The following is a 25,441-nucleotide window of genomic DNA, read 5'->3' as shown; positions in this document are numbered from 1 at the left end:
CGCAGGTCGCGCCTCTGCTCGCGGAGCCGGCGGTCGATGCTCCTGCTGATCCGCCTGGCCTCGCGCTCCTCCGCGCGCTGCTGGTCGGTGCGGCGCCGCCTGTCCTGCGCCGGAGTCCGGACCGGGGCCAGGTCCAAGTCCGGCATCGGGTCCAGGTCGGACCGCGCGCCCTCCACGGGCGGCTCCGGGTCCCCGAAGAGCAGCGGCCGGAGGCTGTGGCACAGCCCCATCTGGGCGCGGGGCGCGGGCCTCGGGGCTCAGGCCCGGGCCCCTGCCGAGGGGCGGGAGGGGACTGCGCGCGGACCCGGCGCGGCGCTGCGGCCGGCAGGCTGGGGCGCACAGGTGAGTCGGGGCCCCGGCCCCTCACCGCCCCCCAGGGCCATTCCGCTTTTCCCGCTGGTTCAGGGACTGGCTAGCTCTTTGGCCGGAGATCACCTGACAAAGAGGACCTCTGGTCTGACCGGCTGCCGCGAGCCCGGCCCCGGTTACCGTAAGTACTGCCACCTGCACTTACCCCGTTATGGTATTTACTGCTGCCGGCCCGGCGCTCCTACCGTAAATACCACCGCCTGCGAGTCCCCCACCCCACCACGCCCGTTATCTTAAGTACTGCCGCCTAGCCAGGCCCCCTTACCGTAAATACTGCTGCCCGAGCCCGGCGCGCAGCTACAAACAGTGCCACCTTGGCCTTGGTGGTGACGCCATTGGCCAGAGCTACCATTGCCTTCCTTAGAACTTCTCCGTGGGTTTGATCTTGGGCAGTGAGCAGTAGGAACGCAAAGCCGGCTAAAGGGGTGGGATGCCAGCGTTGAGAGCTTGAGTTCCCCGTGTAGGGTAAGGGAGTTAGAGAAGGTGAGGTTCGGAAATAGAACGAGACCGGCACTTTACAGGAACAGATCACCTTTAATGAAAAGGGGCAGCAGTCAGATTAGTGAGCTGCTGCACTAACCCAAGAAAAGAGTAAGTATATATAGGCGTATATGTGGAAATCTACTGTCTTAAGGGGGCCTGTTCTCCAAGGTTGTGCGGATTAGTTATCTCTTAAAAGGCTGGGGCAAGGAATTCTGGAGATCGGCCAGAGGCTGGGACCGGCTGGGAGCTGGGCATAATCAACCTTAATGTCCTTTCTTTTTCTTCCGGTGAGAGTGTTCCTTGTTTTGCATAGAATGGTGGGGAGGACCTGGAGGGGAGTTTTAACTCCAGGCTATTTTAAGCCGTGTAACTTTCCTTCACCCTGGGTGTTACACCTGCCACAGTCCTTCACCTTCCTGCTGGTCATATGCACTTGTGCACACACCTCCACACACTCTCGATCCCCACCTCAAACTATTACACCTTCCATCTCGACATTATTTTCAACAAGTTCTACACTTAGTAAAGAACTGAAAGCAGGTACCTAATTGTCAACAACAACAATTGTGATGTACTGTTTATATTTGCTAAAAGAATATGGAATTGTACACTGCATCCGATTTTTTAATCTGCAAAGTAGCGCAGAGAGGAGCTAGGCACTTCCAGACCCAGCGCCTTCTCTCCATGCCTCAGATGCACGAAAGATCCCCATTTTGTCCTAATTTCTCACATAACGTCCATTATCTTATAGGGCTTCCGCAACATGTGAAAATTTTGACATAGCTTTTAAGAACCCTGATATAACCCATATTCCTTAATTTTGATCAAAGTGGCATGGGATGTTATAATTGATTGGTAAATGTATCTAATAGGAATCCCTGTTAAGGAGCCAGTTGGGCTGTTTAATGCCACAAGGGCCTGGGCACTTAAATTGTATTCCTCTGGGCTGCAAACTGAGGGTATCTAATAATGACAAAACCCGCACAATTACATAGTTTGTGTGTCAAGAATGATAACTGGATCTGGTAAGAAGTAAGTGAAAGTGAAAAGTGAAAGTAAAAGTTGCTCAGTCATGTCTGACTCTTTGCGACCCCATAGACTATACCATCCATGGAATTCTCCAGGCCAGAATACTGGAGTATTCTCCAGTATTCCCTTCTTCAGAGAATCTTCCCAACCCAGGGATTGAACCCAGGTCTCCTGCATTGCAGGCAGATTCTTTACCAGCTGAGCCACAAGGTAAGAAGTAAGGTGTTTGCTAAATCAGATTGATCAGGGTCTGAAATGGTTGCCTAGTTATAATGGGAGACCTTTAGACTAGAAGGTTGAAACTGGCAGCAACCGGCAGCTACTGTTTTGAGAAAGTCTGGTGGTGTCCTTGAGTCTGACACAATTCAGAAAATTCAGGTTTCTCAGTGATCCAGAAACGTGTCTGGAACCACATCTACAGTGGCCACTCAGCTTCATTTTCCTGAACCAGAGCTACTCCATTTCAATTTTAAACACATTCTTGTCTTCAGTGGTTCAGGCAGATGGACAATGCATGTTTGACAGGTCATAAGACAGGCTGTTCTAGTGAGCATAAAATTCATGTTAAATTATGCATAAGCCACAATGACTTACCCACACCTCAACACCAATTATTAGAAAAATAGGATTATGTGATATATGCATAGAATAAATTAGAATAAAATGTTTAATATTTGTATATAACTACTAGTAAAGTTTAAGGTTTTTTAAGTGATTTAAAATCATTGGGTTATATATATGGACAATTTCTAATGTCAAAGATTGATTATGAATCTGAAAATAGAAACCTTGAGGGGAGTCCAAGTAAATGTAACATTACAGCAGGTTGATATAATATGTAATCTTGTGTAATCTTCACTGCTGCAGACAGGATTTTTCCATTCTTAATTTGTCTTCCTGTGAACTTCCTTTCTAAGAACAGACGGTTAGGATGTAATGAAAGGGTGTGTCTAATGTCTTTGTGTGGGTGTATGTTTAATTGATGAATGTGGCACTTTATTGATGCCAGTTTTGCACATTTTAACACCATTCCGTTGGAAACTTCAGTAAAATTGTAGAAAAGAGGTAGGACCAATTTGAGCTCCTCTCCCCCAGGTTGGGGCTCTGTTTGATTAGTCTGATATGTAGTCTGAGAGGATTCATTAAATAATGCAGTGAGGAAATTTTATAAAAACATAGCCATTCAAAGTGAAAGTGGAGGCCTAGCTTCCTATAATGCAGGACTTGCCAGCCTCTGCACTATCGACCTTTGAGGCTGGATAATTTTTTGTCTTGGGGCGTGTCCTGTGCATTGTGCGATGTTACAAACATGCTCAAAGATTTCAAATAAGATGTAAGCATGATAAATGAACTGATGGAGAATCTCAGCAAAGAAATTGAAACTGTTGAAGGGAAGCAAATGGAAATACTAAAACCGAAAAGTGCAATAGCATAAAAAATTCATTGGATGTACTTAAGAGCAGGTTGAACATGAAAGAACAATTTGAAGACTTAGAAAGCAGATGTATAGAAATGATTTCATCTACAGGGTGGGGTGGGAGGAAGCAACTGAGGAGAAATGAGCAAATTCCCAGAAGCCTGTTGTTGAATATTATCTCATCTAAAATAAGTGTAATTACAATTTGTATGGAAATACAAAAAACCTCAAATAGCCAAAGCAGTCTTGAGAAAGAAGAATGGAACTGGAGGAATCAACCTGCCTGACTTCAGTCTCTACTACAAAGCCACAGTCATCAAGACTGTATGGTACTGGCACAAAGACAGAAATATAGATCAATGGAACAGAATAGAAAGCCCAGAGATAAATCCATGTACCTACAGACACCTTATCTTCGACAAAGGAGGCAAGAATATACAATGGAAAAAAGACAACCTCTTTAACAAGTGGTGCTGGGAAAACTGGTCAACCACTTGTAAAAAAATGAAACTAGAACACTTTCTAACACCATACACAAAAATAAACTCAAAATGGATTAAAGATCTAAATGTAAGACCAGAAGCTATAAAACTCCTAGAGGAGAACATAGGCAAAACACTCTCCGACATAAATCACAGCAGGATCCTCTATGACCCACCTCCCAGAATATTGGAAATAAAAGCAAAACTAAACAAATGGGACCTAATGAAACTTAAAAGCTTTTGCACAACAAAGGAAACTATAAGCAAGGTGAAAAGACAGCCTTCAGAATGGGAGAAAATAAGAGCAAATGAAGAAACAAAGGATTAATCTCAAAAATATACAAGCAACTCTTGAAGCTCAATTCCAGAAAAATAAATGACCCAATCAAAAAATGGGCCAAAGAACTAAACAGACATTTCTCCAAAGAAGACATACAGATGGCTAACAAACACGTGAAAAGATGCTCAACATCACTCATTATCAGAGAAATCAAAACCTCAATGAGGTACCATTACACGCCAGTCAGGATGGCTGCTATCCAAAAGTCTACAAGCAATAAATGCTGGAGAGGGTGTGGAGAAAAGGGAACCCTCTTACACGGTTGGTGGGAATGCAAACTAGTACAGCCACTATGGAGAACAGTGTGGAGATTCCTTAAAAAACTGGACATAGAACTGCCATATGACCCAGCAATCCCTCTCCTGGGCATACACACCAAGGAAACCAGATCTGAAAGAGACACGTGTACCCCAATGTTCATCGCAGCACTGTTTATAATAGCCAGGACATGGAAGCAACCTAGATGCCCATCAGCAGATGAATGGATAAGGAAGCTATGGTACATAAACGCTATGGAATATTACTCAGCCAATAAAAAGAATTCATTTGAATCAGTTCTAATGAGATGGATGAAACTGGAGCCCATTATACAGAGTGAAGTAAGCCAGAAAGATAAAGACCATTACAGTATACTAACACGTATATATGGAATTTAAAAAGATGGTAATGATAACCCTATATGCAAAACAGAAAAAGAGACACAGATGTACAGAACAGACTTTTGGACTCTGTGGGAGAAGGTGAGGGTGGGATGTTCTGAGAGAACAGCATCGAAACCTGTATACTATCTATGGTGAAACAGATCACCAGCCCAGGTTGGATGCATGAGACAAGTGCTCAGGGCTGGTGCACTGGGAAGACCCAGAGGGATGGGATGGAGAGGGAGGTGGGAGGGGGGATCGGGATGGGGAACACATGTAAATCCATGGCTGACTCATGTCAATGTATGGCAAAAACCACTACAATATTGTAAAGTAATTAGCCTCCAACTAATAGAAGTAAATGGAAAAAAAATAAAATAAGTGTAATTAGAGTCCTAGAAAAAAAAAATGGGAAAAAACAGGGCAGAAACAATATTTGAAGAAATAGTGGCCTCAAATTTCTGAAATTTGATCAAAGATATTCACTAATAAATCCAAGAAACCCAGTGAGTCACATGCAGGATGAAGACACAGAAAAATGCACATGGGCACACACGATCAAACTGCTGAACCCTCAAAATAGAGAGTCATAAAAAGTAGCCAAAGAAAAGAGACCTTATGTATAGAAAATAACACATGGAAACACATGTATAGAAAATATTGGCTTTTCATCAGAGAAAATGGAGGCTAAAAGGCAGCAAAACAGCACAGTGGAAGTGCTGGAATGTAGAAAAAACCCACCAACTTATAATTTGATATCTTGAAAAGTCACATTGTATTTGACTCTGTGATCCCATCCATGGACTGCAGCATGTCAGACTCCTCTCTCCTTCACTGTCTTCCAAAGTTTGCTCAAATTCACATCTGTTGAGTTGGTGATGCTGTCTAACCATCTCATCCTCTGCTGCCCCCTTCTCCTCCTGCCCTCAATCTTTCCCAGGATTCAGGTCTTTTCCAGCGAGTCTGCTCTTCGCATCAGGTGGCCAAAATATTGGAGCCTGAGCATCAATCCTTCCAGTGAATATTCAGGGTTGATTTCAGATTTGATCTCCTTGCAGTGTATTGTGAGTTTATAATATATGCAGATGAAATATATATGAAATATGTGAAGCTGTGCAAAGGATAGGATTGGGTGAAGGAACCACCCTCCAGAGTTCCAGTGTGTAAAGCAGCGTAGTAGTGATGCAGATACATTGTGATAAGTCACCAACAGCATCTTCTTCAGTGACAGAAACATGGAGTGAATGCTTGGAATATGGGTGTTGTTCTGAAGAACTGAGTTTAATCTCACTTAATTCTAATTAGCTTAAAATTTAAATGTAATAGCCACAGGTGGCTAGTGACTACCATTTGTACAATGCAGCCCTAGAGAAAGCACTGAAAAATAATAAACAGTGGGATACCTAAAACGCTAGTAGGGAAATAAGACTGAAATCGCAAAAAAACACAAAAAACAAAAAACAAAAAAAGCCCCAAACCCAAAACTTCAAGTAAGCTCAAAGAAAGAAGAGAAACAAACAGTGAATCAAATGGAAAACAAATAGCAAAATGGCTGCCTTAAATCCAAGCCATTTTATAATTAAATGTAAATGGCCTAGACTGACCTTTTTGCTGTTTGTAAGAAAACTTTAAATACAGATGCAAATAGGTTGATAATAAAAAAAAGGAAAAATGTGTGTGATGGCATATCAATTTCCTGTAGCTGTAGTAACAAGTGACCAGGAAGCTTAGAGGAGCAGATATTCATTCTCTCCCAGTTCTGGGGGTGTTGGTGGGGCCACAGCTCCTGCCTGAAGCTCTAGGGAGAAACTCTTCCAGCTTCCGGTGCTCCTGGTGTTTGCTCATCATCACAACCGTCTCTGCCTCTGTCTTCACCGGTCTGTTCCCTATGTCGCTGTGTGTCCTTTTCTGTCTCTTTGTATACAAAGTCTCACTGTATTTGGGTTCCACTCTAATCCAATATGATATCATGTGTGGGTTAAATAATGTTTCCCAAAACACTATTTTCTTAGCTCTTATTAAAATTAAAAAAAAATCTTATTCCTATGTTTCCATTCCTGCTGCTTGATCGTTCAATTCAGGCCAGATCTATGAGCTCCCCATTAGAGTTGTAACACCCCAGCTTTCTCCCTGCACCCCAAACCTGACCCCTTAGTTTACTTCTTAAAACTGTATTTGTACTAGAGTACAATTGACTTAAAATGTTGTGTTAGCTTCTGTGCTTAGTCACTCAGTTGTGTCTGACCAGTTGCGACTCCATGAACTGTAGCCCTCCAGGCTCCTCTGTCCATGGGGATTCTCCAGGCAAGAGTATTCGAGTGGGTTGCCATGCCCTTCTCCTGGGGATCTTCCCAACCCAGGAATTGAACCCAGGTCTCCTGCATTGCAGGTGGATTCTTTCCCAGTGACTCTGTTATACATGTGCATTTTCCTGTTTTTTTCCATTATAGTTTATTGTGCTAGTGCTAAGCCACTCCAGTTGTGTTCGACTCTTTGTAACCCTATGGACCATAGCCTGCCAGGCTCCTCTGTCCATGGGATTCTCCAGGCAAGAATACTGGAGTGGGTTGCCATTTCCTTCTCCAGGGCATCTTCCCAACCGAGTGACTGAACCTGCATTGCTGGCATCTCCTGCACTGGCATGTGGGTTCTTTACCTCTAGTGCCACCTGGGCAGCCCTATAGTTTATTATAAGATATTGAATATAGCTCCCTGTGCAATACCACAGGTCCTTGGCGTTTATCTGTTTTATCTATAGTAGGGTATATCTGCTAATCCCAAACTTCTAATTTATCCCTCCCCTCCACCCTCACATTTATTTTTGAAAGTTGAGATATAATTGACATACAACATTTTACTAGTTTCAGGTGTACAATGCAGTGATTCAAAATTCTTACTTATTGTGAAATGACCACCACAATAAGTCCAGTTAGCATCCATCACCACATACAGTTATTAATACAAATGAGACTTTAAGATCTATTCTCTCAATAGCTTCAAATATACAGTATTGTTCACTATAGTCACCGTGCTGTACCTTACATCCCCAGGACTTATTTCATAACTGGAAATTTTTACCTTTTGACTCTTTTCACCCAGTTTCCCCACCCCTGAACTCTCTGCCTCTGGTAATCACCAATCTGTTCTGTATCTATGAACTTGGGTTATTTGTTTTATAGATTCCACATATAAGTGATAACATACAGTATTTGTCTTTCTCTGACTTATTTCACTTGGCATAACGTCTTTAAGGTCCATCCATTTTGTCACAAATGACAAGATCACAGTCTTTTTTATGGCTGTGGTGTATATATGTATCTCATCGTCTTTATCCATGCATCCATCAGGGGGCACTTAGGTTGCTTCTGGGCCTTGGTGGTTGTAAATAGTGCTGCAGTGAACATGGGGGTACATGTATCTTTTCACATTCATTTTTCATGTCCTCTCAAAAATCCCTCAGAGTTTTATTGAAATTCAGTTCAGATCAGTATTTATGTTTCTATGACTAGGTAAATCCTTTTTACGATTGAGCTTCTTACCATATTATAATCACTTTTCCATTCCTCTGGGTGAACAATCTTCTTTGTTCTGGTTTTCTGCACTCTTATCACTAACTGAGCAATATGTTCTATACCCCTGCCCCATCTGAAAAATCGCCTCTGAACACAGACACGTTAGCATCCTCACCCCCATTGTCTGCTTCCCTCTTGATGGGCTGCTCCCTCAGCCTGTTACAGGGTGCAGCTGTCCTTTTGATAGAAAGTTTCTCATCCCAGTATTATTTTCACCTCTTTTTAGTCCTCCCCCCCATTTTATTACATAAGATTTGAAAAAAAGCAAAATTCAATTATGACATAACATTTCACCATTTAGACATACATGCTTTTTCTTAATCATTTTATTTTCTTTAGGAAATATTGCAAGAAGCAGTATTAAGATTGAAATGAATTAGTTTAAAAAAAAATAAGACTATTTTTAAAGAGCACTTTTGGGTTCACAGCAAAACTGAGCAGAAAGCCCGGAGATTTCCCATCACTCCTGTTCCCACACATGCCTGGCCTCCTGTATTATCAACACCCCTAGCAGAGTGATGTGTGTTTTACAGTCAGTGAACATGGACCCACCATATCACCAAAGGTCATGGTTTATGTCATGATTCACTTTTGGTGGTGGATGTGCTGTGGGTTTGGACAGACATACAATGACATTTACCCATTATTAATTATGCATAATAGTTTCATTGCCCTAAAAAAAACCCCATCTTTCTTTCCCCCAAGTCCCTGACAGCCACTGATGGTTTTACAGATGCCATTTTTTTTTTGCCTTTTCTAGAATGTCATGTAGTTGGACTCACACAATTATGTAGCCTTTTCAGATTGGCTTCTTTCACTTAGTCATATGCATTTAAGATTCCTCCATATCTTTTCATGACTTGATAACTCATGTCTTTTTAGCTCTGAATAATATTCTCTTGTCTGGATGTACCATAGTCTACCCATGTACCTACTGAAGGACACTTTAGCTTCCAAGTTTTCAGCAAAGCAGCTGTAAACATCCATGTACAGGTTTTTGGGTGGATGTTGAGTTTTCAACTCCTTTGGGTAAATGCCAGGGAGCAGGGTTGCTGGAGAGTATGGTATCACCTTTGTTATGTGTGGAATTCCCTGTTTTCTGGTTGCTACCAGTTTTTCTTTCTTGACTTACTCCCTCTATTTTGTAGAAAAGAAGCTCGTACATTGGAAGTGAATTTTCTGAGAACTTGCACATCTGAAAATGCCTCTCCACCATGCTTAATAGCCACCTTGGTTGGAAATAGAATTCCATGTGAGAAATATTTTTCTCTTAGAATTAAGAGAATTTCTTCTCTTTTATTTATTTGGCTGTGCCACATGTTATATGGGATCTAGTTCCCATAGAGATTGGGAGCTGCATTGGGAGCTCACAGTCTTAACAACCACTGGACCACCAGGGATGTCTCGACTCCATCCTTTTGCCTTCTCAGCACTAATGTAGCAAAGTCCTTTCTCCACATCCTCACCTGTACCTGCTGTTTGCCTTTTGGATTATAGCTGTCCCAGTGGGTGTGCCATGGACTCTCACTGTGGTTTTAATTTCCATTTTTCTGGTGATTAGTGATGTTGAATCATTGATTTTTAAAGTTGGCTCTCAAACTCTTTACTTCCTGTTGCTATTTCCCCTTGGTTATTGTTTGGATGTCTGCATCTATAACCAGCTAAAAATACAAAATCATCCTGCCCTTGCTCATTGGGGACTAGCTTTCCTTGCCTCTCTGAGGATATTAATGAGAATGTTGTGACATTTGCCTTTTCTTGAATCTTTATATGTTTGTTTTAGCGTCTTCCACTCTATTTTTCCTTCAAATTTTCCAGCCATCCTTTGAACTTCAGAGCATGTTGAAAGCCCAGTGCCTGTGGGCATTACAGGTCCACAGGGTCTTCCCTGCAGGGTGATGTGGCCAGTGTATTCCAACAGCTGAGTGTCTGTGGTCTGATTCTCCAAAGTTTCCTGCACACTTCTGCCCAGAGGGTCTAAGCTGGAGTGGGGGCCCTTGCATTCTAACAGCTTAGTGGCGGGGGCTCATCATTCAGTGCGTAAACTTTCAGCAAATCCCCCTATTTTCTGAATTGCAGTCCCTCCTTCAGTGTCCAGCCCAGGCCAGATATCCTGATTTACCTTGCCAAAGAACAAGGCTCAGGGCCCTGGCTGGTCCAGGCGAGGGGCAGTTGTTTGGGGTGTTGAGTGGTGGAGAGGATGGAGGGGTCTCACTGCTTCATGAAAGATCTGTGGCCCTGTAATTAGCCTCATTTCTGGATCTATTGTGTCTGTTACATTCTTGCATTGTTGGGAGTCAGGTGCTCTGGGACACCTCCCCTCCACCTCGCCCTGCTCTCTGCTGCTCCAGCCTTCTTGGGCCTCCATCTGCCTTTCTGGCTTCCAGAATTTTGTTTTCCTCTCCTACATACTTTTTAGGTTTCTTCCAATCTAGTGGGATCTGTTAAATCCTCTTGATCAGTTTTGAAATAGACACCAACATGAAGAACCAGCAGCATACTCTGTCCCTGTTGGATCACAGAAGTCACATATGCTAACATGATTTCAAAGAGGCCCTACTGTGTTCCACTTTGGCTTAGATGGTAAAGAATCTGCCTGCAGTGCAGGAGACCTGGGTTTGATTCCTAGGCAAGGAGATACCCTGGAGAAGTGGCTACCCACTCTGGTATTCTCGCCTGGAGAATTCCATGGACAGAGGAGCCTGGTGGGCTACAGTCCCTGGGGTCACAAAGAGTCAGACACGACTGAATGACTAACACTTAAAAAAAAAAGGACATTTTCATCTGACAGTGTCTACCAAACCAGGCCTGCTCCTTTGTCACCAAGGCTTATGAAATGGAGAAGCCAGTCCAGGTGAGCTTTTGTCTTGACACCAAAGTGATGGCTGGAGGCTAGTTTGGTTCATCCAGAAATGGTACAGTGGCCTGCACATAAGTCAAGAGAACAGAAACCTCATCTTCTTTCGGCCATGTGTGCAAGCCCATGTTCACCTACCGCTGTGTCTCCTGTTTCCTCTCCGGGGGCATCTCTGTTCCTAGCTCCCTGCGTCTGCCCAGGGTCACTCCCTCCCACCATCTCAAGCATTTGCCTTCCTGCAGTTACCGCCTCTCTTTCTCTTGAGACATTCTGAGCAGGAACTCAGGCCTCAGCCCTTCCGTCTTCCAGCTCCTTGCTTCTGGCCCCTGCACCTGCTGGCCACCGGCTTGGCCCTGGTTCAGGTCAGCAAGGCCTCTGTGTTGCACACCTTCTGGGCATGTCTATATCCCCATCGGACCCAGCAACACTCAACACAGTTCTGAGAATGTGCCTTGCTTTTTGTGACCACACTCTTCCCCATTTCCTTTCTTTTCTTGTGGCCTCTCCTTGGCCTCCTTTGGGTCCCCGCACCTTTGGCCTTGTCTCCTTTGTCAGTGGTGCTGAGTCTCCAGGTGCAGCCCTTTCCAGGTTGTGGTTAAGAAATCCAGCCACCAGTTTAAATCCTGCCTGCATGTGGATGACCCCAAGTTCCAGGTGCCTGTATTTCATGAGCTGCTTGGCATCTCCCCTTGGAAGTCTGACGGTCATCCCACTTCAACCTGTGCAAATGGAGTGCCTGCTTCTCCCCCCAAACTCATTCCTTGTTCTTTCTTCCTCGGCTCAGGAGAGGAGACTGGGCCTCATCCCCTCATGACAGACACGTGGAGCCTCCTCTGTCCCCCATCCTGTCATGCTCCCATCCATCTGTCCATCAGGGATCAAATCCTGTTGAGTCCTCCACTGTGTCCCTCCGTGTATACCACCCCCACCCTGGTTCACATCATTACTGTCTTTCACTTGTATTTTCTTCCTTTTGCAGGAGGCTGGCCCTTCTTCCCCATGGGCTGCAGGAATCTTGTAACGACGTAAATCCACCGACGTCACTGCTCCTCACAAGCCTGCAGTGGTGCCCTCTGCATCTGGGGTCACCCTGCCCTCCGGCGTCCCGCCCCGGCTGTGCTCCTGCCCCAGCTGGTCTCTGCTCCCCTCTCTGATGTTCACTGTCCACAGCAGGCACTGGGCCACCCTCACTGGCTGTGCTTCTGTGCCTTAAACTCCAAGGGCTTACCAAGGTCACTCCTGCCTCAGGGCCCTTGCACCTGCTCATTTCTTGCCTGGAGAGCTTCCCCAGGTGGCCAGCAGCTCCATGGCTGAGTGGCTGGCATTTGGGACCAGGCGCTGGACCTGGGCTCCAGGGCGGGGTGGAAGCTAGTTTTTCTAGGTCACCGTATCCCCGTGTCCATCAGGGTGAGTGATTTAATCATCACTTCCAAAAGGGAGGGCAGACGGTGCCGAGAAGCATTCAGAAAGACAGCGGGGTCCCCTGGCCCCCACGCCACCTCACCTCCCCTCTCTGAGCTGGGGCTGCATGGCCGGCCGTCCGTGAGAGGAGGCTCTGACCACAGCAGTGTGGCCGTATCACGGGTGTTCACAGTAACATAGCAAACCCGGGGGTGAGGCTGGGAGGGAAGGGGCTGGAGCTGGCTTCCCACGCCTCCTTCCAGTCCCTGGTCAATGACATCGGGTAGGGGGTTGAGACTGGCTGTCATGGGAGTGTTTACGTCATGGAAACTAGCGACTGCGAGTCATCAGGACTTTTTTTCCCCCCATGGAGATCCTGGTTTACAGTGCACGCTTGGGAATTCATTCAGTCTGGGGGAAACAGGGTCTCTCAGTGGAGGCTGGCTGGGTTATAGGAAGATGCGTGCTATTCTCTGCAGGCTTGAGGTTGGGCTAGCCGTTCCTCTTTCTCTCTCTTTTTTTTTTTTGGTGTTGGGGCACAAGGGATCTTAGTTTCCTGACAGGGATTGAACCACTGGACTGCCAGGGAAGTCCCTATCTTTCATGCTGGGAATCATCTTGTGTGGGGTCCCCAGAAGCAGACCCCGAGAGATTTGGATACAAGGGGCTTGTTAAGGAAGTTCTTCCAGGAGAAGCTGTTGAGAAAATGGGGGCCATGCCTGGTGGGCTTTCCAGGGATGTCTGCGCCTTGTCTGACCCCGGGAGCCCGGGTGTGGGTCACAGGGACCTCCAGCTCTCAACACAGCCCAGAGGTCATCTCTGAAGGATGCCGCAGAAGAGGAAGCTGGGGATGGACTTTGGTCCCGAGAAGCTGGGCAGAGGGGCACCAGGGTGGCTCCGGAGGGGAGACCCCTCTATCCTTACTCCTTGGTCCTTGGCCCACTATCCTCATCGGTCTGTGCAAGGCGCCCCCGCCCCCCTCCCTGTCCTTCCCCACCTTGTCCTCACCCCACCCCCTGTGAGCGTGCACTGGCCCCCAGGCTCAGGGGCCGGATGGAGGTGCACACCCATCACAGCACGCTGCAGAAGGCACCTGGAGGATCACATGTACAGGTATTACCTGTGTGTGTGTGGAGGGGGCAGGGATTCAGGCAGGCTGGGTTTCCTGTGGGGACCCACCCAGGCCAGGGGGTGGCGAGGAGGAGCAGGGTGGCTCCACCCTAGGACTCAGGAGGCAACAGCACCCTGCAGGAGCCTGCGTTGCCGTGGGGGCTGTGGGTACTAAGGGCAGGTGACAGGCCAGCAGGTCCCATAAGCAGTGCACCTGCCACGCTGGGAAGCGTGGCTGTGGTGGGGGGGTGGTCTGTGGGGGTGGGGGTCTCCAGGGAAACCAGGCGCTGGCTCATCAGCTGCCGGAGCGGCTGCACCCTGCGCTGTAAGGGTGCCTCTGTCCTGGGCACCATAACAGTGCCCAGGAATCAGCTCGGGCTTAGGGCAGGTGGTTGGCTTGCAGGGGGTGGGGCATGAAGGGGCAGGGAGGGGGGTGAGTCCCCGGGCCACACACACGTTCCCCTCACTCCCAGCAGAGGTGCTCACAAGTGCCTGGTGACAAAGGAGACTCAAGAGTGAGACAGGGCTCCGGGGTGAGGGGAGGTCAAGTCTGTTAGGAGATGGAGTTGGTCATGTGAGCAACAAGCACCTGCTCTGGGGAGGCCCTGCCCACCCCCTCATCTGACGGGGGTCTTGGGTCCCTACTTCCAGGCCCTGTTCTCCCTGGCCTTCCCCAGGTGTCGCCAACATGCCCACTCCCCCCAACCCCTGCCATGCCTAACTGGGTCTGGGAGGAGCCTTGACCTTCAATGACCAACGTTAGAGTCAAGATGTATAAGAGAGTCTCCAGTCTCAGCTTTCAGACGCAGGGGCAGCCAGGGCCCAGGGGCTACAGGAAGCCTGTCTGCGGAGAGAGAAGAACATGATAGAGGTCAGGGGCCTTTTGGGGCCCAGCTGTGACCCTGGCTCTGGCTTATGAGAGGTAGACCCATGAGCAGTGCAGCCACGGGTTTGCTCCTCCCATTTTCTGTCTTTTGGAACTTCCTCCTGGCCGTCCCTTCTGTGTGCGTCCCCCCAAGGACTGGGACATCCTGGAGGGGCCACATCTCTCATCACATCTGTATCCGTCTTATGGAGCATGAGGGCTCAAACAGAGTTTTAAAACAGGGCGCTCGACAGAACTCGCAGCCCTAGGGATGAGAACGTCCCTGGTGTCTTTAACACATGATGGTGTTGACCACACTGAGGGGGGGGAGTCTGATCGCGATTAGACACTGGTCGGCAGGCAGGTGAGGAACCAGAGAACAAACTGGGCAGAATTTTCTAGCAGTTTGGTTGTGAGGGGAGGGGAGTGTAGCTGATGTCCAGCTGCTGCTGGTGGAGGGCGAAGACACGGAGGTGGGCAGGGCTCCTGGACCCCGTGGGCCCAGCTGGGAGAGAGTGGGTGTCCTGGGTGGAAGTTGGGTGTGTTATTGCCCCCATCCTGACTGTGCAGAATGTGAAGTGATTGGTCCCTGGACATGGAGTCAGGATGTCACAGCTGGTGGTGTTTGAGACAGAAGGGCTGGCAGGTCCCAGACTAGACCCCAGACCAGCCTTGCCAGGGGTCCCCCAGCCAGAACAGTGCTCTGTAGCTTTGTCCTTTTGAATAAGTAGTTTTGTGTGACACTGAGCTTTTGGCAAAGTAGTTAAGTGTGTCCTCAAAATCCTGAGTCTCTGATGGAGGCTGTTGCCCAGTGCTGGGCAGCCTGGAGAAACTCCTGGAAAGAGGGCCAATTCTGGGCTGGAGCCCAGAGGAGCCCAGGAGGCAAAGCCAAGATGCTGGAGGAGCTGAGGGTCTGGCCAGTATGGGGAAGGGCTGGGAGGGAAGGCAGTTCTGAGTCAGTGGCAGTTACTGGGAAGCTGTTGATGGGAGGGGGGTGGGTAAGGAGGGGGATTTGGAACCCAGGCAGTTGGAGGGAGCTGGTTCTAGCAGCTCAAGTAGGCAGGTGCTGCTGGCATCCTCTCCTCTGGGTGGGACAGAGGGGACGTCAGGCCAAGGGCAACTGATGTCTCGTCCTCCTTTGGGCTTTGGAATTTCCCAGCGCTGAGTTTAGTCTCAGCCAAGTCCTGAGACATGGAGAGCTGGAGGGGGCAGGCGTGGGTGGAAGTATGTTCTGGGGGCGGGGTGGGGAGCTCAAGAGGGCAGGGAGGGGAAAGCCTGGGAGGAGGGGTTCCCTGCCCTGAGGGCACCCTTGAGCCTATCTCTTGGGAGCACTTTCTTCAGGAGGTGCTGGGCATGGCGGCAGCAGCTGTCCAAAATATGAACTTGACATGGATGTTCGCCCCTGTCCCCCGCCTCGTGCCCGGCTGGATGGAGGGCAGAGGAGGGGAGGGTCCACAGGCACAGACGGCCCCTGGCTTCCTGCACTTCTCAGCCGGGCTGTGCCTCCTGCCTGTAACCGAATCTGCACAAAGCAGCTAGAATGTAACAATGGGAGCAGGCTGGCATCCCCACCGGCAGCTCCTCAGCCTTTCTGCAGCCCTGTCCCCTGTCCTCCTCCTGCATCCCCAGGGTCCCCAGCCCAGCCTCAGACCCCACAGATCCTCCAGCCTGGCCTGCCCACCCTTCATCTTGAAGGTTTTCCTGTCTGCTGGTGCTTCCCCGGGGAGCTCCGTCCCTCGAGTGCTGTAGTTCACCTGCAGTTCTCATTCCCAAGAAGTTCTCAGGGCTTCCCCCAGGGGAGAGACTTCTTGGCGGGCACTTGGTGCGGGGCTCTGGTCTCTTTGCTGCATCCACTCTGTGCTGGGTCCAGAGGAAGCACCGCTTGTCCTGAGCATCTGCTTAGATGTTTTGGAAACTTCATTTAAGAAATGGACAGGGTCTCAGTCTGACTTGCAAAGGTGCAGGCGTTTCTTATGCTCTGGCTGGGAGTTGGGGCTGGGCATCCCTCCTACGCAACAAGCCAGCTCTGTCTGGGCTGTGTTCCCTGTGGTTCCTTACCCCTGCTGGATGCCCCTGTCTTCCCTGGACAAGCCTCTTATTCCAAACCTGCCCTCATTTCTCTTCTGAATTATTTTCAGGATTCATTTTGAGACTGTTAACTTTTGTCACTTGATCGTACATCTCTCATTGGCAGTTATTTTTGTGAGTTTCCACAGACCTGTTTTTCCCCAATTACTTTAAGTTAGAATAAGATAAAGGCTGTGCAGTTTGTACTTTTCATGGTGCCTTGCAAGCACATGAAAGAACACTTCCACAAACCCTTAACTTGAACTGGTTTATGAAAAACAAGAAAAGAAAATGAAAATACATGATTCCTACTAGAATGTTTGAGCACATGATTGAGGGCAGAGATGTTTTAAACTGTTTTGATTATTTTTTACCTTTGGAGCCTGGCATGCTAACATTAGTTGAAAGAATTACTCTTTGAAAACATTGTGGGGAAAATAACCTTATTCCATGAAACTTTTATATTTTCTGATAATGAGAAAAAAGCCTACATGGAGCTAATGCTCCTGACTTGCCCGCATCAGTAGTGTTACATGATTTTGGACATTACTGTAATTTGTCAGTTGATTTCTATCAGATTAAATTCAACCAAATCACCTGCTAATAGTAGATTCAACATTTCATCAAAGAAGTAAAAAAGGGGTATCTGGATTATGGAAATTTGTTTTATGGTCAGATATTTCTGGGACACGATTCTGGGCAGAGTAGCACATAGTTAATGCAGTCGGGGTGGCGTGGGCAATGGGATCTGGGAGGGGTTGCCGGGGCTGAGAGCAGGGGTTGGGGGGGGCAGCGGGACCTGGGAGGAGGCACCAGGTTGAGAGTCGGGGGTGTGTCCAGGCTCTCTGTGATTGACTAGCTGCGTGACTTGGATCAGGAACTTGTCTGGAGCTTTTCTCATAAACACTAGGTTCCTCTAGTTTTAACACTGGGGGAGTTATTTTCAGATCATGTCAGCTGCCTCTGAAGATCACCCTGGAGGAGCAGAGAAAGAAAGAGCTGGACTGGGGTCCAGGAGCCTTGAGACCTTGGGGTGACAGGAAGCGGAACCAGGACCTCAAGTTTAATAACTTCAGGGACTGGGAGGTGCCTTGTGCACAGATCAGAGGGGATGGGTGGCCTGGGCTAGCCTCAAGATTGAGTTTCTGAGCCTTCCAGACCAGAGGTGAGACCTTGAGGTGCAACCAAAGTAAAGATCTGGGTCCCAAGATTTTGGGGTGATATGACCCACATCTAGAGTGGCAGATTGCACAAACGGCCTACAAAGGAAGGGCCGCAGGAAGCCTGAGGAGGACGGTGTTTCGGATCCCATCCCTCATCCTGTGACAGGCTGCCCCTGCCTTCACCACACCCTGGGGGGTGCTGTGGTGCCTGCCCTCCCAGGACACTGGGACACACACGGCATCTCTGGACCACATGTTCTGTAGAATAAGGGATTGGAACATGCACTCCTCCACCTGGCTTCCAGCTCTCCCGAGCGGTGATGAAATCTGATGTCCCTGAAACAACAGGCGGCAGGTGCATTTGGACTGGTCTTCCCTCTCTGAGGCATGGACGTGGTAGCTCTGCATGGTGCAGATGGTCACGATTGTGGCAAGCCCCAGACAGCTGGATGATGCCCGCTGTGCAGGGGGCTCCTCCACCCAGGCTGCCTTTACCAGCACCTCTGGAGAAGCTGCTGGTGGCTTCTGCAGGCAACCGGCAGGTGTGATGCCCAAGAACCACTCCCTACACCCCCGCTTGGCTCATGAGGCCCCTTTGGATTCCCGATCAAGACCGTCCCTTGTGTGATGTCTGTCTTTTCCACTGAGTGGGTGGCCCCCCCTGTCCTGCTCAGTCCCTTCCTCCTCTGCCCTCCTGAAGCACCCTCACCTCAGGCTCCTCTCCGCCTTGCTGGCACAGCCATGCTGATCGTGAGCGTGTTAACCCACCCACCTTACCAATCCAATGCCCCATGTCTAGCAGCAGTTCTGTTAATAATAATGGTTGATGCTGTGTGTAGTAACTATCGCAAAGTATTTTCAAGATGCTGTGATCACATCATTACTCATTTTCCCTTTACAAAACATCTAACCATACACTAAAAACCCTGGATAATCATGTACCGCTTCATAGGTATCCGCTTGTGGTTAACACTAGCTTTAAAAGTCAAGGCTCTTGGTTGCAAGTGACAGAAACCCTGCTCAAACTTGTTAAAGCAAAAAAAAAAAAAAAAAAAGGATTGTGTCCCAGAAATATCTGACCATAAAACAAATTTCCGTAATCCATAATCCAGATACCCCTTTTTTACTTCTTTGATGAAATGTTGAAGGGTTTTTTTTTTTTTTTTGGACCAGATAATTCAGGAGCATTGGGGAGTGATGGTTGGCCAGTTGGACTATATCCAAGGGCTCCAGTGTCGTCAAAACACTCATATCTTGCAGCCTCACCTTCTCTCTGTTTAGGCTTCATTTCAAGTATGTTCTCCCTAGCTGATACCTCCTCCTTCCAGCTAGTTTCCTATGCTCAAAGGAGCTGTTTCTTTTCTTGGGTCCATTACGTAGCTTCCAACTGATCCCCTCAGGGCCTGAATTTGTCCTCTTAGCTCCCAGGTGTTTGCTGATCCCAAAGTGGATGCATTTTCTTAGAAGTGTCTAAGAACAGGTTTGGGGTGAGGTGGGAAAGCCCCAGTTCTCAGGCAGGGCCCCTGCCTCATCCTGAGACCTCCATCCTTACCCCTTGGTACCCAGGGCCTAGTCATCTCACCTCGCTTTCCCGGTTGGTGAAACGGGGTGACCCACTCAGTTTACTCCTCCTCCTTAGAGGATTTCATGGGGATCAGATGAGGTTACACATGGGCCATAAGATACAGACACCCATCAGTAAAGGCCTGAAGTGAAGTGAAGTGAAAGTCACTTAGTCGTGTCTGACTCTTTGCGACCTCATGGACTACACAGTCTGTGGAATTCTCCAAGCCAGAATACTGGAGTGGGTAGGCCTTTCCCTTCTCCAGGAGATCTTCCTGACCCAGGAATCAAACAGGGGTCTCCTGCATTGCAGGTGAATTCTGTACCAACTGAACTATCAGAGAAATCCCACTTTTAAATTATTTAACACTAGTAAAGGCCTAGTGTTAAATAATTCAATATATACACGACATGCTTGCAAATATTTGCTTGAGTGAAGGGACCATATTTTAAATACTTTATCTACTTTATAAAGCTTATGTTTATGTTCAGTCAAGATATCACCACCTTTTTTTTCCTCTAAGTTTTACCCAGCTTAGTATTTTACTCACTGTTTTTGTTTTTCATAGCCCAGTGTCTCTTTGCAACCCTTTGAACTGCAGCACACCAGGCTTCCCTGTCTTTCACTATCTCCCAGAGTTTGTTCAAGTTCTTGGCCATCGAGTCAGTGATGCCATCCCACCATCTCATCCTCTGTGGTCCCCTTCTCCTCCTGCCTTCAATCCTTCCCAGCATCAGGGTATTTTCCAATGAGTCTGCTCTTCGGATCAGGTGGCCAAAGTACTGGAGCTTCAGCTTCAGCATCAGTCCTTCCAATGAATATTCAGGATTGATTTTCTTTAAGAATAAGTTATCAAATCACCATAGAAGTTCAAGGCCCAGAGTGGCCCAGATGGGAAAAGGAGTGCCCAGTGAGAATGGGGGAGCCCCGCGAGGGCTCACAGGGGATCTGGGGTTGTAAAGACACACCTGGCTGCAGGCCCCCAGCAAGATCTGAAATGTGACAGCCCCCACCCCAAGGTTACTTGTCATGGCCTCTGCCCCTCTCCCCAGATGCTGGGCCATCATTGAGGCATTTCTAAAGAGAGATATATTTTGGTAACCAAAGGAAATTCCTCCATTTAAAAAACTGTATAAAAAGTCATTTTCTAGAAGCAAAGGAGCCCTGAGTTTGACAGTTGACCTCAACAAGGATCTCTACCTGGCCTGACATGGGGTGGGGCAGGGGCGATGCAATTTAGGAGTCGTCTGTGACCCCAAGGGCCTTCCCAGGACACCAACACCCACTGGGAGGAAGGTTAGTCCTTGGAGTGACCTGAAAAAGCCAGTGTTAAAGGTCGTGGGTTTTATCCTCCCTGTTATAATGATCTAAAAGGAACTGTGTGATCGTGAAGCTTCCGTGTTTTGAAGCTGAGATTGAGAGATGATTTGGGGATTTTGCCCACCTTGCTCCCTGTCTGAAAACAAAGGGGGAGGTTCTTACCTTTCTAAGGAAAACATTCATTAAAGCATTAGCCTGAATGACAATCAATCTGCCCAGTAGCCAATTTCAGGAGAACCCTTCAACGTTCCTGCAGAGTCCAAAGAGACGAGATGCTGTTGTGTTTTGCCTGAATCTGTGTGAGGGGGCCTTGGACCATGTCCAGAAGCCTGAACCACGCCAGCCCCTTTGTGGGATGCGTGTGTGTGTGTAAACATCGACGAAACCCCAGGAAACACATGGTCCTTTTGGGTCCCGTCCAGTCAGCTGGGATGCCACACTGTGTGGACCACCTGTCTTCTGCAGCAAAGCCGTGGAGTGGGAGCTGGAAGGGTTAATTGCTGCCAGTTAGAGTGCCTCAGTTAACTAGTACTTGCTGAGTGATGGTTTGACTGCTGACGCTCAAGGGTCCTCCTTCAGACACGGACCCCATGGGAGAGATTTGCTTTTGAACAAAAAGCCAAACCCTGTATTTCTTAGTTGAATCAGAAGTAAAACTAAAACACTGAAGCATAGAGTGTAAAACACAAAGCCTTATCTGTAATGTCTGACCACAGGTGCTGTCTGTGGTCAGGGGACAGAGTGGGGTTTGCTGGTGCAGCGTCCAGTGAGGATCTGGGGGTCCCTGGCTGTGAATCGAGGAGCCAGGGAGGCTGGCGGGACACTGGGTTGGATGCTGCCCCCTGCCCCTCAAGTGCCCAGGGCATGAGAGGGGACATGGAGCCAAGGCCAGGTCCCAGGTGGACATCCAGGCCTCAGGCAGAAAAGGGCAGAAATGGGGCTACAATCATGTTCCCCGGGAACAGTTTGTAAAGTCTGCATTGCTCACCAACGCTTTTGTGTGAGTTGGTTCTCCTGGGGAAACTTGGAGGAAATGTAAAATTTCATAGCCCGTGTGGTGGGGGTCCAAGGGGCCTGGGGGTGACCCTGGAGATGGGGCGGCAGGGACAGAGGGCAGAGGCCCCATCAAGAAGGATGTGCCTGGACTCTGCAGAGAGGTGGGCAGGGGTTTCAGGGGCCCAGGAGGCTCTGAAGACTTGAGAAGACACCTTGATTAAGGCCTCTCTCAGCCGCCCTTGACCTTGACTTGGGAAATGCTGGACTACAGGGGACTTGGGGGAGGGGGTCTCAGCATACTCACTACTGATGTCCTGGTGACACCAGCGAGTTCAGGCTCCCCCCACCTTCCCTGTCCACAGTGAAGGCCAGCCTGCCTCCTGCCCTCCTCCCCCAGGCTCCTGGGCTGCGTTCTGGGTCTGCAGACAGATGGGCAGGGCCAGGCCCGTCCACCCCACAGTGAGTAGAACAAGGGGTGTAAGCTGCCCAACTGGATGTGCAGACTCAGCCAGAGGGCTGTGTATCAGCTTTGTGGGCTTCCAGTCCTGAGGTCCACCTGGGTCCTGCCCTTCCTGCAATGGGCCAGTGGTTCCACCCTATCCCCCTGACAGCAGTAGGAGTGACCTTTGACTGTGCTCCCTAACCCTGCACGCCCAGGCGAGAGTTTCACTGGAAACCCACTGCCTCCCCCCTCCCCCTGCAGACCCAAACTGACGAGTGTGGGACCTTTCAGTGGGAGAACATGACCCCTCCCAGCCAGAGGCACACGCCTCTTGTCACACGTGTGTGTGTGTCTGGGTTGCCAGCTTTGTGCTCGTGCTCAGGGATGCCTGCTCCTGGCCTGAAAGGCAGGTTCCCCTGCTCCGAGGGGTCCTGACTCTGAGCTCAAAGCAGACTCTTCTGGCCCACCTGCTCCTTTGGCCTCTGTCTGTTCGAGGACAGCCTGTGTCGCTCACCCGTCCACCCCCACATCACACCCCAGGAAGGGGTGGTGTCCGGCCACTCCATCCTGAAGAGTGGCCCAGACATTTCCCCCCCCAACCCTGCAATCGCATACCACCATGCGGGCCCCCATGTGTTCGGTCAGCCCTCCCAGCCAGTGTCTTGTTTCTCTGACTAGATTGTAAGTTCTTGAGCACGATGTGGACTCCAGGCTCCAGGAAGTGCTGGATGCTTGTTCACACATGTTGTGTGTGGTTGGCGAGTGCTGGGCCGATGGCTTGCTGGGTGGAGAGGAAGGAGCATCAGGTTGCTGGTGGCAGGGAGCACAGGGGCATGGGGAGCATGGGGGGTGGAGCAGGGAGCACGGGATGGGGGTGGGGAGCACAGGAGGGTGGCGGGGAGCACTGGGGGGGTTGGTACGGAAGCATGATTTGGATTTTAGTTCTGCTGCTGCCGCTGGCTAGCTGTGCGCCCTTGGGAGTGTTTTCATGTGTCTCCTAAGGAGTCAATCTCTCTGTCTGCCGCTGTCTGCCTCAGATCTCACCCCCTTGATTCTGGGATTAGAAGAGGGGCTTCGTTAAGCTCCCCTCAACCCCCCAGCTCTGGGTCGGGACCCAGTCCTTGGAGGCCAGCTCCGTGCTGCCCCCATTGGCTTTCCAGGTGGATGTAAAATGGATGCTGTCACCAAGTCAACCTCGTACTGTTAGAAGGATCGTTCTTTCCATCAGGGAGAGAAGGTCCAAGGCTAAGAGACCGAGAGAATTCCTCCCGGCCTGAGTCGAGGGGTGGCAGGCGTTGGGGGGTTGGGGGGCCGGGGGGGTTGGTGGGGGGAACTCCAAACGTGGCGGGTTGTTCACGGTGAGGACTGACCTCAGAGAGACATGGTGATGTGGGTGAGAAGGGCGATAGGCGGGTACAGTTTTATTCCGCAGTGACAAGTCCAACACAAACTTCACTGAGAAAGAGAAAAAGCTGCCTCCTGAACTTCCTGCTGGGGTCCCCAAAGTGCAAGTCCTGTGCCTCAGAAGGGCTGGGGTGGGGCTCTCTGGGTGGACAGCGAGCTGCCTGCAAATAAGAAGGAAGATTCAGGCCAATTGCGCATGAGGTTTCCTGCCGCCCCCGCATCCCCTGCGTCCCTCACCTGTCTCCCACCACCACTTCCTCTGGCTTCTCCATTGGTTCCTCTTCCCTGTATTCCTTGACTGATCCTTCTATCCGGTGTGAGGGGTACCCCGTGCCCACGGAGGCCCCAATGCACCAGGCTTTGTTTTCTTTTTTTCTGCCGAGTCCTTGCAGTCTGTCTGAGTGTGTCTGTCTCTGCCTGGCTTTCTCTGCATCTCCCCCATCAGCCTCGCAGGCCCTGAATTTCCAGCTTGTGTGCCGAGGACCTGGACCCCTGTCCTGAATTCTTGGTCCTCTTGGCAGAAACGTGCTGGCCCCTCCTCCAGTGTCTGGCACGAGGGGACGGTCTCTGTCAGCCTCACACTGCTGCAGTCAGCCCCTCACCTGACCACGGTGGCCGGCTGGACATACCAGGACCTGGGCTGACCCATCCCGCTCGCCTGGCTGGCATGTCGCCTTCTTCCTCTCCTTTCTCAGAGGCTCCTCCGGTGACATCTTGGGTCCAAGCTGTACTGGACAGTGATACTGCCCTTTCTCCCAAGGGAAAGGCCTCACAAACTCTGCCCTGCTGGTGTGGGAGGCTGGCATAAACTTTGCCTCTGAGTGTTCACTTGTTTTAAGTGAAAAAGAAGTGACTGATGACTTCAGAAACGATCCATTGAAAAAGAAATGAAAGAAGATCACCTGATTTCAGAGAAACTTGCTGCCCACCAGCCAGTGGAATCTGGAGATGATAGTGTTGTGGCCAGAGGAGGGGTCGTGTTCGTGTGGGTGGGTCGGGTGATAAACCAGAATGTTTGTGGAGAACTGCTCTTTGCATAAGATTTGCTGACTAAGCGAGTTTGGCTCATTCACCTTTCAGTCGCTTTCTCTAACCAAACAGTTGAAATAACTGTTTACCCAATGTGGACTGTGGGATCCTCGGCAGGAAGGTGGGGCCAGGAGTTGCCCAGCCCTGCTTGGGGCCGAGCTTGTCCTCTCCCGACTGGGCCCTACTCCCAGTTTTCTGACTCTTGGGTCTGTCTTTGAGCCTGGGGATCTCTGCCCAATCTGGCCCCCTTTCACTTGTTTTCATTCTCTCCCAAATGTCTGGAAGTAACCCTGGCTTTAGTTGGTGGTTCTCTGGAAATTGAAGCCCGAGGTAGAGGGAAGAGACAGTGGGATACATAGGAATAAGGGGTGTCCATGGCTGGGAACTTGCTGCTCCAAGCTGCTGATTTCTCAATCCACGAGACATGCCAGCCAGGCCCCACCCCCAGGCTGTGTGGGCACTGGTGAGATCGGTGGTGACCTCTCCAGGGCCAGGGACCACTGCCTTGCTGTGTCTGCACCAGGTTGGCTGGGTCACGGGGGATCATGTCTCTTAATGTTCCACCCGGGGTCCTTTGGAGAGGGAAGCGGACACGATAATGATGCTGAACAACCGGGGAGAACTGGGGCAGGCGGCCACCTCCCTGGAGCCTGCGGAGAGCCAGCTCGAGGATTCAGACCTTGGGAGAGAATCCAACACAGCTCTGCCCACACGATGGTCTGGGCTGAGGGTTTGTTCACTCTCCCAGAAGATAGTTGTCGAGTCCTCAGGCAACCATGTGGGGCCAGGCAGCCCGGGTCTCTGCTCTCCTGGAAGCACATATTATAGGAGAGCAGACACCCACGTAGCAGGTAATTCAGGAGTGACCCAATGCCAGCCACGGGGCTACA

This window comes from Dama dama, chromosome 27, assembly GCF_033118175.1.
Source record: "Dama dama isolate Ldn47 chromosome 27, ASM3311817v1, whole genome shotgun sequence".
NCBI lineage: Eukaryota > Metazoa > Chordata > Mammalia > Artiodactyla > Cervidae > Dama > Dama dama.
This window is presented reverse-complemented; position numbering follows the sequence as displayed.